The 15,935-nt window shown below is 39.8% G+C and overlaps 1 long non-coding RNA gene across 1 annotated transcript in view; it reads left to right on the top strand.

Moving 5' to 3' along the window:
- LOC104001508 (uncharacterized) overlaps positions 1-15,935 on the top strand; it is a 248,140-nt gene that overhangs the window by 133,219 nt on the left and 98,986 nt on the right. The gene's annotated exons all lie outside the window — the stretch shown is intronic.

The raw sequence follows: 15,935 nt of genomic DNA, 5'->3' as shown, positions 1-15,935 counted from the left end.
CATTCAGACATCCTATACCTTATTTGAGTGGCCACATAATTTATCATCCAAATCAGGACACTTTGGGGAGTGAAAGCAATGCTAATAATTAATTGCACCAGGGCAGCAGGCTTAACCAGGACTGTCACCTTTGTCATTGCTCCATTTGTAGCTACTCTTCTTCCTTACCCTTCTCTCTTCTCCCCTTCTCCTTCCGTGGGCTTCAACAAGAGTGAAAGGTGCCACAGACAGAGGTGTGAGCTCCCTCAGCCGCTTAATGGAGCGTTAAGTTCAAAACTGAGGTGTGACCGTTTAAATGCTAACACTTTTAAGCAAGTTTGTCTGCAACAGAAACATCCTGTTTAAGGCTTATTTCCTCCCTCTAGTTTCAAAAACATTTTGCATTGTTAATTTCTACTCCATTCAATCAGTACCTTGCTCATTATTTTCTTTCTGTACTTCTTTATTTTAAACAAATTTTGATTTTGTAACTGGCTTGGAGAACACTAGAAGGAAACCAGCATTGGACTCAAACAAGAAGCAACGCCTTCAGTAATGTCCTGGGATCATTTCCTCCATGTCCATTTTCTGTCTGTTTTCCTGGATACTCTGGAAAATAGTAGGGGCCAACAGATGGGTTTTGTGAAATCCAATGAGCAATTTGAAGTGATTCCTTTTATAAGCCAGCTTATATGAATTTCTGTTGGAGGAAATGATACTGAACTTATTCCCCTCATCTGTGTTCTACCTGATGAAAATCAAACACCACTCCTTCCTGGGGGACAGCAGAATTCACGAGCTTGATTCTTATTATTTTTAAAAATAGAAAATGAGCTGGGAGGTAGAGAAGGATTGCCAAATAGAAGTCTCTAGCAAGTGTTCTCTCTGCAGGAACCCCAAATTGAACAACTATCCATATAAAAAAGCACCTTCACAAGAACCAAAAATCAGACCGGGTGTGGTGGCTCATGCCTGTAGTCCTAGCACTTTGGGAGGCCAAGGTGGGCGGATCTCTTGAGCCCAGAATTTGAGATCAGCCTGGGCATCATGGCAAAACCCTGTCTCTACAAAAAATACAAAAATTAGCTGGGCGTGCTGGTGCACGCCTGTAGTCCCAGCTACTTGGGGGGCTGATGCACCAGGATCATTTGAACCTGGGAGGTTGAGGTTGTGGTGAGCTGAGATCGCACCACTGCAACCCAGACTGAGGGAGACCAGTGAGACTGTGTCTCAAAAAAACAAAACAAAACAAAACAAAACACCAACATCAGGTGAGCAACCAGAATACCCAGTTTTAACATCATATTAAAGAAAGAGGCACTGATGCGGATAGAAAAGACAGTCTCGAATTGCCTACACCACCCCTCCCTCATTCCTGGCAGCAGCCATGTGGTATGGAAAGAGAATCCGTGTGCGTGAGGGAGGGAGAATGCAGTGATTGTGGGACTTTGCATTGGAACTCAGTGCTGTCCTGTCACTGTTGAAAGCAATATAGGGAAGAACTTTGCCAACGCCCATGAAGAAAGCATTTAGACCAGCCCTAGTCAAAGGAGAAGCACCCATCCCAGTGGTTGGAACCTCCTGGATGGCATTTCTAGACACACCCTGGGCCAGAAGGGAACCTGTTGCCTTTAAGAGAAGGACCCAGTTCTGGCAGAATTCATCACTGGTTGACTAAGGAACCCTTGAGCCCTAAATAATAAGCAGTGGCAGCCAGGCAGTACTTGCCATGGGTGTTGGGTGAGACTGAGCTGTATTGGCTTCAGGTGTGACCCAGCACATTCTCGGCTGTGGTGGCTGTGGAGGGACACCCCTTATGCTTGAGGAAAGGAGAGGAAGAGTAAAGTAGGCTTTGTCTTGTAGCTTGGGTACCAGCTTGGCCACAAGGGGTAGAGCACCAAGCAAACTCAAGCAAACTCCTACAGTCCCCATTTCCAGGCCTTGGCTCCTGGATGGCATTTCTGGACCTGCCATAGGTCAGAATGGAGCCTGTGGCTCTGAAGAGAGAGATTCAGGTCTGTCAGCATTCACCACAAGCTGACTGAAGAGCCTTGGGCCTTGAGTGAACATTGGTGATAGCCAGGCAGTTCTCATGCAGGCCTGGGGTGGTGGTGGCCTTTGGGGGAGACTCCTCTGCTTGAGAAAAGGGATTGGAAGAGTAGAAAGGCCTTTGTCTTTTGGCTTGGATGCCAGCTCAGCTGCGGTAGAATGGAGCACCAGATAGATGCCTGAGGTTTTCAACTCCAGGCCCTGGCTCCTGGATGGCATCCCTAGACCTGCCCAAGGCCAGGGGAGCTCACTGTCCTGAAGGGAAGGACATAAGCCTGGCTGGGTTTGCTGCCTGCTGATTGTAGAGCCCTTGGGCCTTGAGTGAACATAGGCAATAGCCAGGCAGTGGTCATTGTGGATCTTGGGCAAGATTCAGTGCTGTGCCAGCTTTGGGTCTGACCCTCACACAGTCCCAGTGGTGGTGGCTGCAGGGGTGCTTGTGTCCCCCCTCCAGGCAGCTCAGCACAGAGAGTGGGACTCTACTTGTTTGGGAGTAAGTAAGGGACGAGAACAAGGGTCTCTGCCTGTTACTCCAGGGAATTCTTCCAGACCTTACCCAAGACCACCAAGAAGATACCTCTATGAGTATGCAAAAACCATGGGATTACCGGGCTTCGGGTGCCCCCTAAAGCAGATATGGCTGCAGTAATTGAGACTTAGATCAAAATACCTGTGATGGTTAATATTGAGCGTCAACTTGATTGAAGGATGCAAAGTATTGTTCCTGGGTGTGTCTGTGAGGGGGTTGCCAAAGCAGATGAACATTTGAGTCAGTGGACTGGGAGAGGCAGATGCATCCTCAATATGGGTGGGCACCATCTAATCAGCTGCCAGCACAGCTAGACTAAATCAGCCAGGAGAACGTGTAAGGACTTGACTTGCTGCTGAGTGTTCTGGCCTTAGTCTTTCTCCCGTGCTGGATACTTCCTGCCCTTGAACGTTGGACTCCAAGTTCTTCAACTTTTGGACCCTTGGACCTACACCAGTGGTTTTCCAGGGGCTGTCAGGCCTTCAGCTACAGACTGAAGGCTGCACTGATGGCTTCCCTACTTTTGAGGTTTGGGGACTCGACTGGCTTCCTTATTCCTCAGCTTGCAGACAGCCTATTGTGGGACTTCACCTTGTGATTGTGTGAGTCAGTATTCCTTAATAAACTCCCCTTTATATATACATCTATACTACTAGTTTGGTCCCTCTAGAGACTAATATAATGTCCAAGTCCCTGTGAGTACCCAGAAGGACTTTCTGAGAAGGATGGGTACAAACAAGCTCAGACTGCAAAGACTACAACAAATAACTAACTCTCCAATGCCCAATAATAGCAAACATGCACAAACATCAACACCATCCAGGAAATCATGACCTCACCAAATGAACTAAACAAGGCACCAGAGACCAAGGATCAATCCTGAAGGAAAAAAGATATGTGACCTTTCATACACAGAATTCAAAATAGCTGTTGATATGGTTTGTACAGTTGTCCCCACCCACATCTCATGTTGAATTGTAATCCTCAATGCTGGAGGTGGGGGCTGATGGGAAATGTTTGGGTCATGAGGGTGGATTTCTCATGTCTTGGTGCCTTCTTCACAATAGTGAGTGAGTTCTCATGAGATCTGGTTGTTTAAAAGTGTGTGGCACCTCCTTCCCAACTCTCTCTTTTGCTCCTGCCCTGGCCATGTGATATGCCTGCCCCTGCTTTGTCTTCAGTCTGAGTAAAAGCTTCCTGAGGCCTCCACAGAAGCAGATGCGAGAGCTATGCTTCCTGTACAGCTTGCAGAACAGTGAGCCAGTTAAACTTCTTTTCTTATAAATTACCTAGTCTAAAGTATTTATAGCAATGCAAGAATGGCATAATATAAGCAGACAAAGACACATCAAAAAAAGAAAGCTGCTGGCCGATATCCCTGATGGACATTGATGCAAAAATCCTCAGTGAAATACTAACAAACTGAATTACACAACACATTAGAAAGACTATTCACTTTGACCAAGTGGGATTTTTCCCAGGGATGCAAGGATGATTCAACATATGCAAATCAACTAATGTGATACATCATATCAACAGAATGAAAGACAAAAACCATATGATCATTTCAATTGATGCTGAAAAACATTGGATAAAATTTAACACCCCTTCAGGAGAAAATCCTAAAAAAAACTGAGTATAGAAGGAACATACGTCAACACAATAAAAACCGCATATGATAGACCCACAGTTAGTATAATACTAAATGGGGAAAAACTGAAAGACTTTCCTCTAAGATCTGGAATAAGATAAGAATGCCCACTTTTCCACTGTTATTAATCATAGTACTGGAAGTCCTAGCTAGAGCAATCAGAAAAGAGAAGGAAACTAATGGCATCCAAATTGGAAAGGAAGAAGTCAAATTATCCTTGTTTGTAAATGATATAATCATACACTTGGAAAAACCTAAAGCTTTCAGAAAAAAACTATTAGAGCTGATAAACACATTCATTAAAGGCAAAGTATACAAAATCAGCATGCAAAAATCAGTAGCACTTCTATATGCCAACAGTGAACAATCTGAAAAAAAAATCAAGAAAGTAATCCCATGTACAACATGTACTATAAAAAGTAGAAGTATACAAAATCAGCATGCAAAAATCAGTAGTATTTCTATGTGCCAATAGTGAACAATCTGAAAAAAAATCAAGAAAGTAATCCCATGTACTATAAATAAAATAAAATATGTAGAAATAAACTTTCCAAAGAAACAAAAGACCTCTATAATGAAAACTATAAAATACTGATGTAAAAAATGGAAGGGGACACAAAAAATGGAAAGATATTCCATGTTTACAGATTAGAAGACTCAATATTGTTAAAATGATCTTACTACTTCAAGCAATGTACAGACTCAATGCAATCTCTATCAAAATACCAATGACATTCTTCACAGAAATAAAAAAAGATTCTGAAATTTATATAGACCCACAAAGCTGTCCTGAGCAAAAAGAACAAAACTGGAGGCATAAGACTACCTGACTTCAAATTATACTACAGCTATAGTAACCAAAACAGCATGGTACTGGCATAACAACAGATACATAGACCAATGGCACAGAATAGAGAACCCAGAAGCAAATCCGTAAATCTACAGTGAACTCATTTTCAACAAAGGTGCAAGAATGTACACTGGGGAAAGCACAGTGTCTTCAATAAATGATGCTGGGAAAACTAGATATCCATATGCAGACAAATAAAACTAGACCCCGTATCTTGTTATATACAAAAATCAAAGCAAAATGGATTAAAGGCTTAAGCCTAAGACCTCAAACTCTGAAGCCCCTAAAAGAAAACATTCAGGAAACTCTCCAGGACATTGGAGTGGGCAAAGATTTCTTGAGTAATACCCCACAAGCAGAGGCAACCAAAGCAAAAATGGACAAATGGGATCACATCAAGTTAAACATCTTCTGCACAGCAAAGGAAGCAATCAACAAAGTAAAGAGACAACACACAGAATGGGAGAAAATATTTGCAAACTACCCATCCAATAAGGGATTAATAACCAGCACATAGAAGTAGCTCAAACTCGATGGGGGAAAATCTAGAAATCTGATTTTTAAAGTGGGAAAAAGAACTGAATAGACATTTCTCAAAAGAAGACATGCAAATGGAAAACAGATATATGAAAAGATGCTTAATATCATGGATTAGCAGATAAATTCAAATCAAAACTACAATAAGATGTCAACTTACCCCAGTTAAAATAGCTTTTTAACTTTTTGCCAAAGACAGGCAATCACAAATGCTGGCAAGGATGTGGAGAAAAGGGAACCCTCATATACTGTTGATGGGAATGTTAATTAGTGCAACTACTTTGGAGAACAGTTTGGAGGTTCCTCACAAAACTAAAAATAGAGCTACCATACGATCCAGCAATCCCACTACTGGGTATATACCTAAAAGTAAAGAAAGCAACATATTGAAGATATAGCTGCACTCCCGTGTTTATTGCAGTACTATTCACAATAGCCAAGATTTGGAAGCAACCTAAGTGTTCATCAACAGATGAATGGATAAAGAACATGTGGTACATATATACAATGGAGTACTATTGAGGCATAAAAAAGAATGAGACTCTGTCATTTGCAACAACATGGATGGAACTGGAGGTCATTATGTTAAGTGAAATACGTCAGGCACAGAAAGAGAAACTTTGCATGTTCTTACTTATTTATGGGAGCCAAAAAATCAAAACAGTTGAACTCAGGGAGATAGAGAGTAGAATGATGGCTACCGAGGCTGTGAAGGATAGTGTGGAGGGTGGAGGAAATGCGGATTGTTAATGGGTACAAAAATACAGTTTAATAAGAGGAATAATATCTAGTATTTAGGAGCACAACAGGGTGATTACGGTCAACAATAATTTACTGAATATTTAAAAATAACTAAAAGGCTATAATTGGATAGTTTGTAACACAAAGAAAGGATAAGTGCTTGAGGTGATGGATACCCTGTTTACCCTGATGTGATTATTATGCTTTGTAGGCCTGTATCAAAATATTTAATGTACCCCATAAATATATGCAGCCACTATGTACCCACAAAAATTAAAAATGAGAAAAAGTTTTAAAATAGAAGATAGAGCCAGTTAAATTATTGGCTTTTTACAGAGTGTTTTTTAAAATCAACTGTTACATCTAAGTGCCTTATGCTAACTACAACACACTTTGTTGAATAAACTTATCTTTAAAATCAATTCTGTATAGAACTTGGCCATTTTATTTTAGGTAATGAAAGCTTAAAACTTTAGCCAAGAAGTAAAAAGTATGACCTTTTCTATTAAAATGCTTTAGTGAATACAGCTTGATGATTCATATAAAAAAATCTTAAGGAATAATTTGTGTTGCACAATTAAAACCCTTTCATTTAATAATATTTCCTGTCATTAAAATCCTCTCTCCATGGTCATCAATTTTTAAAACTATTATGACTTATCATCAGTGTTTGAATGAACTGTAAAACTACTTTGAGATCATTGATATTTCCATAATTGTGAACAGGAGATTATTTTTTCCTCTGTTGTATGGAAGGTGATGGGCTTTTGTCTGCCGTTGTGGGAAAAGTCTACTTTTAAAAATGCAGTTTCAAGTTGCGCGCGGTGGCTCATGCCTGTAATCCCAGCACTTTGGGAGGCCAAGGTGGGCAGATCACGAGGTCAGGAGATCAAGACCATCCTGGCCAACGAAGTGAAACCCCATCTCTACTAAAAATACAAAATTTAGCTGGGCATGGTGGCGTGTGCTGGTAATCCCAGCTACTTGGGAGGCTGAGGCAGGAGAATCACTTGAACCAGGGAGTCAGAGGTTGCAGTGAGCCAAGATCACGCCACTGCACTCCAGCCTGGTAACAGGGCGAGACTCCATCTCAAAAAAAAAAAAAAAAAAAAGCAGTTTCTGCCAACTGCCAAAGGTCCACGTGGAGTGTGTGTTGATACAGGATAAAATTAATAATGTTAAGAACATTCGAGCCCTTCTCTTCTGTACATAGTTTACACTCACTGTCTTCTCTGGGGGACTGTGGGGATGGTGGGCCTGGGAAGGTGCAGCCGCATCGGTAGGTCTCCTGTTCTCAGGCCCTGTCACAGTACCAGGTGCCTGACCCACAGGACTCTCTCCTCTCTTTACCCCCCTCTCCTGTCTAACAGAGGACACTACCTTAGTCTCAAAAGGAAGAGGCATTGAGAAAATAATAATAATAATATTTGGCAAGTTATATTTTAAAAACACTTCCTCATTTCTGTTTTTTTTTTTTTAACTGTGGAACTGGTTTAAGAAGAAAAGATGAGTGAAGGTTTCTTCGTAAGAGCAGACATTCATTGACTGCTGGGGTGAGAAGTGGTGCGAGTGGCTTAGCAGTGAAAACCAGTCTGCAATGCGGGTTTTGTCACCTCAGAAGGCTAGGGGGCCACTAGGGCAGGGCACCTGTGGGAAGGAAGCATCAGGAGGCCTGGTCTTCAGCTTTGTCTCTCCAGAAGTTCCTAAGCATCATTGTCCTTGGAAGTGATTGATTTCTTGGGGTTACTCTCCACTGACCAGACACTCCAGAGGTTGCTGTCCAAAACAGAATGCAAAATGAGTCGTTTACACTGAGAATTACACCCTACTGGTTGCTTAATGATTGTGAATGGGAAAAACGCAAGGGAAGTGAAAACTTAATAGCTAAGAGGCCAGGTTTGAATTCCAATTCTGTGAATGCCCAGCTGTATGTGTGTATATGTGTGTTTGCATATATATATATACACACACACACATACATACATATATATACACACATACATATATATATACACATACATATATATACACACACATAGTGGTCATACATATTGTATATATACAATATATGTTATATATACATATTGTACGTGTATATATTACATAATATGTATATATTATACACAAATAATTACATATTATGTAATATATAATTGTATACATCATTAATATATATTATTGCATATAATTATATATAAAATGTATAATATGTATACATAATATATACAATAATATATACACAGTATGTGTATATTATACATACATATTATGTATACATTATATATACATATTATGTATATATTTATATACATGTTGTATATATGCATATATTATATATACACATATTGTGTATATAATGCATATATTATATATACATATTGTGTATATGTTGTATATACATATTGTGTATATGTTGTATATAATTGTATACACACATATATACATATTGTGCATATATTTATATACATATTGTGTATATATTTATGTACAGTCAGTGGAATGAATGCATGAATGTATGCATGTGTGTGTGTATATATATATGCACCCACACACATGCAGACATAGAGTTAGGCATTCATAGAACTGGAATTTGTGTGTGTATTGTAGATACTTAATAAACAGTTCACTGGAAGATTTGATTCAATAAGAATTATTTTGGAGTTTTATTCAGGACAGTGACTTCAGGGGAAAAAAGATCAATTCATCCTTCTAACCAGGTGCCAATCAATGGGGAGGTCATGACCATTACAAGTCATGACCACCACAAGAACATAAGGCACTCACAGTGTTAATTTACAAAAGTTGAACCCAAGTTTTCTGACTCTGGCTGCCTCTATCAGTGACAACGCTTTAATGGACAGAGAGCTAATGGTGTTGAGAGCAAATGGGGAATTGCCTGATCCTGAAGTTTCCTTCCAACCTTTTTTAGTTTTTTAGCAGTTATCTTCACAAGTTAGAACCACATAAGAATGCCTTGGATTCCTTTTCATGCTTGATTTCACACATGTTCACAAATCTGTCCCAAGAGTTGGGCTTTTCATTCAGAGGCTACGAGACCTCAGAGCTGGTCTCATTACCACGGCATGAAAAGCCTAACATTATCCAGTTACTAACAGGAGAGCTGAGGTACAAGAAAAAAAACAATCAGTGGAATGGATGTTCATTGTCTGGCACCATTAATCAGTCGCACTTTTGTTTATTCAACAAATATTTACTGGATACTTATTGGACATCAGGCTTTGTTCTAGGAGCTGAGGATTTAGCAGTTAACAAGGGGATCTTGTGTTTTGGTCAGGGAGACAGACAAGAAATTAAAAGAGAGAGAAAATGGGAAAGACAAGAGATAGAAATAAACCCAAGCTTGTAAGAGGTACACAGAGAATTAAAAGAAGGCCATGCGATGTAAAGTTACTTTGACAGATGAGGGGGTCAGGGGACACCTGTCTATGAGGTGATATCTGAGCTGAGCTCTGAATCAAACAGAGATGGACATGCAAAGTTAGGGGGGAGTGACACTCCTCAGAGGGCCACTGCTATGGAGGCTCCCTGGTGGGCACAAGTATGGTATCTATGAGGACCAGACCAAAGGTCTGGAGAAGCCACAGAAGAAGTAGGCAGGGTCAGGTCAGTGAGGCTTTATGGTCAGAGTAAAGAGTTTGAATGTCTCCTAAATGTGATGGGAAGCCACTGGAGAGTTTTAAGCAGAGGATGAATTTATGTTTAATAAAGAAGTCCCTCTGGATGCTATGTGCAGAAGGATTATAGAGAACAAGACTAGAAGCAGGGGCACTCTAAAAGAATCCCAAGTAGGACTGCCAGTTGCTTGGGTAAGGATAGTGAGGTGGTCAGATTTGGGATAAATTTGGAGGCAGGACTTGCTGATGGGCTGGAAGTAGAGAGTGAGGGAGAGAGATAAATTTAGGCCAACTCCTATGTTTTTGGCCTGCACAGATGAGTGGACAGCACCTTTTTCTGAGATAAAGGAAGACAAGACGAACAGGCTTATAGGGAAAAATACCTCTGGGAGCACTCTTGCAGCTCCCCCGTGTGTCCTGGGGGTAAACGCACCACTGACTCCTCCGCAGTGGGTGCACTCGCATGCACACACACTCTGCCTCATTTTACTTTGAAGCCAGAGAAAACAAGACAATCCCCAGACTGGAAAACCCTCAACAATATTTAGCCTTTAGGTGAAGAAAGAAATAAAAATAAAGCTTTAGTTTTAAAAGCCAATTTCCATCCTTAAAGCCGGCTCAAATGCAGTTCAAAGCACAATTTTAATAAGTCAACCCTAAAAATGTATTTGTGTATATATGTAAATGCATATATTTAGGACAAAAGTATATACACATACACACACATATATGTCAACCCATACCATGTCACCTACTTAATTATTAATTATTAACTCTCATTAATATTAGCAATTGAATTCTTTTGTCTTGAATTTAGTCAAGCTGTGAACAATGGCAGGGAGAATTAGAGTTGCTGAAGTCTTTGCCTCTTTCCTTGATTATCCTTTAAGTCGTGAGATTATGGATGATTTTTACTTTATGTTGTATTTTTAATATTTTTAAATAAATTTTTGAAATCACAGAAATATAGCTATTAATGCCTGTACAAAAGTATAGATTACTAACCAAAGAGGTATATAATTTAGGATTGAAAAGCTCTTAAAAGTAGAGGAATCTCTTCTCCAGTATCCCTGCAAAAATCTTCTAATAAAGGGGTACTCACAACATCCCAAGGAAGTCCATTCCATTATTGGGCAGTGCTAACCATTAGGAAGTTCTTTCTTAATGTTGTAGAGAAAGCAGTCATGGGACACCTTTCACTACTGATTCCCATTGGGCCTTTGACAAAAACAAAAATAAGTCGACTTCCTTCTCTAAGTGACAATTCTTCAAATATTTAAAGACATATCTCTCCTTTTCTTTTGTCTTTTAGCCAAAGCAGATCCAGTTCTTTCAACATTTCCTTCTGTGATACGGTTTCTTGACCTTTCACCAGCTTAAAGTATGATCCGGCCCAAGGCTTTGTGATTAAACAAAGGTTTTAGTTTACTTTAAAAAGTCATGGTCTCATGTAGGTAGACTGCAGAAACCAGTCTGTTGGTGCTTCTCCTGAGTTGGGGAGAGAGGGAGAATTGCAGTAGGGCTTTCTTCATACCTCTACCGTTATTCAATGCAACCACAAATCCCGGGTCCTGGTTTCATAGGTGCCCATAGAGAGAAATACAGCAACAGAAAAATCTCAGTGTTGCCTACTTTCCACTTGCTGGAGGATTCTTTCACTAGCGAGTGGGAGGAGTAAGTGCTAAGCACACAGGCTTTGGAGTCGGACTACCTGTATTTGATTTCTGGACCTATTTGGGCCTCACTTTCTTCATCTACAAAATGATGATGGTAGTGGCACCTCCTTTATAGAGTGTTGCACAATGCCTGGCATATAGTAAGCACCTTATCAATGTTAGCCTCTATTATTATTGCTGTTATCATTGTTAATGCAGTATCCCCTAATTGATGCTCATCTAGCCTCTTAGTGCTGGGACGCTTCTTAATCCCAAAGGCTATTCCTCCCCAGTGTTCAACAACTCCTGTACTAGAATGTCGTTATTTAAATTCAGTTGAAATTCACATCCTGGTAACTCATGGAACCCAAATTTTTGTATTTTTAGTAGAGATGGGGGTTTCACCATGTTGGCCAGGCTGGTCTCGAACTCCTGATCTCAAGTGATCCACCTGCCTCGGCCTGCCAAAGTGCTGGGATTACAGGTGTGAGCCACCGTGCCTGGCCAGTTTAGCCTCTTCCTTATGAGACAGTCCTTTACATATTTGAAGGTCACTATCATATGTTACTCTATCAGCTACCAACATTTACTAACCACCTATTGAATAAACTAGATTCTAAGTTTCATGAGATCAAATGTCCTGTGGGTTTGCACATCACTGCAAAATTAACGTGTAGTGCATTGCCACTAGTAGTCATTCGATAGTTAAATAGTAGGTGCTCAAATTGAATACTTAAGAAATGAGTGATTTCTTCACCAATCCATAGTTAGGATATTAGTAAAAATTTCCTGTTAAGGCTGTGCTTCAGTGTTAAATGGTGTTTGTGACAAGCTAAGACTACAGCAATGATTCAACTCAATTCAAACATTTACTAAGGGCTTTCTATATGCCAGAGGCTGTACTAGGCATTGGAGGTAAAAAGAAGACTGGAATATGGTTCTTTCATTAGTGATCTATTAATCTAGCTCACAAACAGGCCATTCTAAGAAGATCTGCTCCAATGATATCTCTCCAAGTAGGTGCTACACCAGGAAGGAGAAAGTCTTAGTCAAAGTCTAAAAAGTAGAACAGATGGGGTAAAACCTCAGAAGTCTGCTCATTGTGGGGCAGAAGAGGAGAAAAGTGATGGATATATAGTAGGGTTATAAAGCAGAGAGTCAGAGACAAAGACATGGATATATTGAAAACTGGTTCAGCAATGAATTCAATGAACCCAGGGTATCTGCTAGGTTGTTCCTTGCATATGTGGCTTTGATGAGACAGGGGTTGTGTCACTTAAATTATTTTAGCTTCACCAGAGTATGTACTGCAGATTTTCAGTTATATAGTGTAACTTTCAGGTGATACAGCCTCACGAGAGACTCTGAACCAGGTCCACCCAAGTAAGTCATTCTCAGATTTGTGACACTCAGACACTGTGAGATAACAAAATCTTATTGTTTTAAGCAGCTAAGTTTTGGAGATATTTGTTATACAGCAATAGATAACTGATACAAAACTAGAGAAGAGGCAATGGGGGACAATTGTAGACCCCATAGACTTACTCTTCCATGGGCTAAGCCAGACCAGACTGTTACAGAGGCATAAAGCATTCATGATTGTTTATTTTGTGGAAGATTGGTAATGGATTGGGGAGAAGGTGGGCCAAATGGCTGAAATACGTTGTTCTTGATAAGACTGCTCTTGCAACATAACTACTATCATGGTGTTAATGAATCGCTCATCAGGACCTCAGAACGGCCTGTTGTAGGACAGGGTAACTAATGCACACTTCCCACCATTTCTGAGGGCTGACACAAAAACTCAGTATAACATGGATGGTTGCCTCAAAGGATGCTGTATAAATCTAGTGGGCTATCACTTTCCATTTTTAATGTGAATTGACAGCCACTTTAGTCTGTTAGCACTTCCTTTCCAAGAAAGAACCCCGACGTCTTTTAGTGCCCTCAGCAGCAAATGACTTATGCCAGAGCCTATTCTTCCTCTTTAAACAGAAACCCAACTGACACCTGTTATGTTGTCTATTAGATAAAGACAATTTTATAGAATGTGGGTGAAGTGGGAAGTTTGCCAACCAGAAAGAATGCAGGCTGTAGCCCTTCCTTGTAGTGGTTAAAGAAAAATTGCTGATCAGGAAATCAGTTTTGTATGCCTGTTTTCAGGTAGAGAAAGGTGTCTATGCCAACTGAAATGCCAGCTTATTCTTCTTTATTTTCAGCCCTGCAGATATGACTTCATTAGTACTGAGGCCATCTTATGAAGACTTTTTATACCTGCAGGTTGTCATTCTGACTTAGTTACTAATCCTGGTCACACATTAAGGGCTTTGATTAAGCAATTTGCTTTTTTCCTTTTTCTCTTCCATCTCATTGAAAGATTACAGAGTTTGAGCATGAGGTTAAAGGATTACATCTGAATCCGAAGAGTACCCACACTGCTCCAGCTGCCTGTCATTTCCTGGAGTGGTTACTTATCTGTCAATATTTCTTCCCTTTTTTCCCAAGTCCCAGGCCTACTTGATCTTGTCCGTTTGGCTCGGCTGGTGGAGGAATAACAAGGGTCTTCCCATCATGCAACATTCTGGGATACATCATGACAGAGAAATCTCAAAGCCCAGGTCAATTATAACAGAAGATGTGCACCACCTCTTGCCCCTGAATGTCTTCTGGGGCTGCAGTTATTTAAAACTAAGTCACCTGAAAAATGGAAGGAAATGTGGGTCTGGTTCCTGCCTGCCTTTCTGGTTGTTTAGCAGGATACAAATAGCAGAAGACTAACACTTCATGTGTGTGGTTTGCGGTCAGGAAGAGGGAATAAAACTGGCAGCAACCTCATTGTGCCGTAATTACTTTTTAATTAGAATTCATTGAATACAGATGGATTCTTCCTGTTCTTTTGCCCACTGATGTTGTTAATATTCCCACATCAGATATTATGAGGCAGTAGCCAGCAGTATACAAAATAACCCTGTAGCTGATAGTGACTTACAGAAAGTAACCAACTTCACCATTTGTCTTAGATGAAAAATAATCTTCCACCTCTTTGTGGATTCTATTGCTGGTTTGTTGATATAGTGTTTGTTTACTCTCATTCCTGCAGGAAAAAATATCATAGTTCTTGTATCAAATTACTGTAACTGACTAGAACATTTTTATTTTAAATAATGTACATCATTATTTTCTTCATGGTGACACTGATAAATTTGCAGTATTTCTCATTTTATCCCCTCCTACCAATGAATAACTTGAACCCAAACGTGAATGGAATGTATGATTTCATGCTGTTATAAAAAATCATTGTTCATCACATTCTAATTGTAACTAAGTTTGAACCTGAATAGCTATTTGCAGTATTTTGATAGAAGTAAGAAGTAATTTCCATTTTTTTGCTCCAGGGTCCTTCTACATGAACTGACATATGATGCATTTTTGAAGTCACACTTAATAATTCTCTTTTCATAATAAACAACCGCACCCTTGTTGAACAGCCGATCTAAAATTAGGCTTACAAAGGCCTATGTAATATACCTAAGAAACATGATTTATTCTAATGTAATAATGGCATAGATTTATAAAGCTTGACTACTCCAATGCTCCTCGTTATGGCTGTGAAATATTTGTGGCCACTGTGGGATTTTCTAGATCATTATTTTAAAAAAGGAAAAACCCATTTTGACAGATGAACTGGGGCCATTCTGAGCAAATCACAGATACTTCATATAACAAGGCCTCCAAAGAGGGGAGCATACACTTATTACTATGGCAACCCAGATCAAAACACTATTTTAGTGGAGGGTTTCTAGTTTTACAATGCAATGATGATTGTTTATAGTACCATTGAAACCAGATTCAACAAAGATTTAAGAAATGAGCTGACAAGAGGAAAATCATTATAAACTGGGGATACCTGAATGGGATTGCATGGAATCTGCCATTATTTGATCAAATACTGAAATTTATTGCCCAGGACAATAGAAATAATGGAAAAGGATCCAAATGATGAGAAACCATCCTGAAGTTTCTTCTATTACAATGTTTTGGACTAAGATCAGGCCTATCTTAAGTTAAAACTTTGGAAGCAAATAGTTGTTTGTTTGTTAAGTACACATCTTTCAAATTCCTTATTTTTCTATCTGCAAAATACCTCCTCCTAATTTTAAAGTTATGGACTAACGCTTGCTTCCCTAACATATTCCATCTGACAGAGTGTAACACGGCACAACTCAAGAACTATGCCCATCACACAGGGCTTTGTGCTTGCACATGTCTACATGAAGTGACAGCTGGTTACAGCCCTGCACAGTTATTT

Source organism: Pan troglodytes, chromosome 1 (genome assembly GCF_028858775.2).
Source record: "Pan troglodytes isolate AG18354 chromosome 1, NHGRI_mPanTro3-v2.0_pri, whole genome shotgun sequence".
In the NCBI taxonomy this organism is placed as follows: Eukaryota; Metazoa; Chordata; class Mammalia; order Primates; family Hominidae; genus Pan; species Pan troglodytes.
The sequence above is the reverse complement of the archived record's forward strand: the minus strand, read 5'-3'. Positions and strand labels throughout refer to the sequence as shown.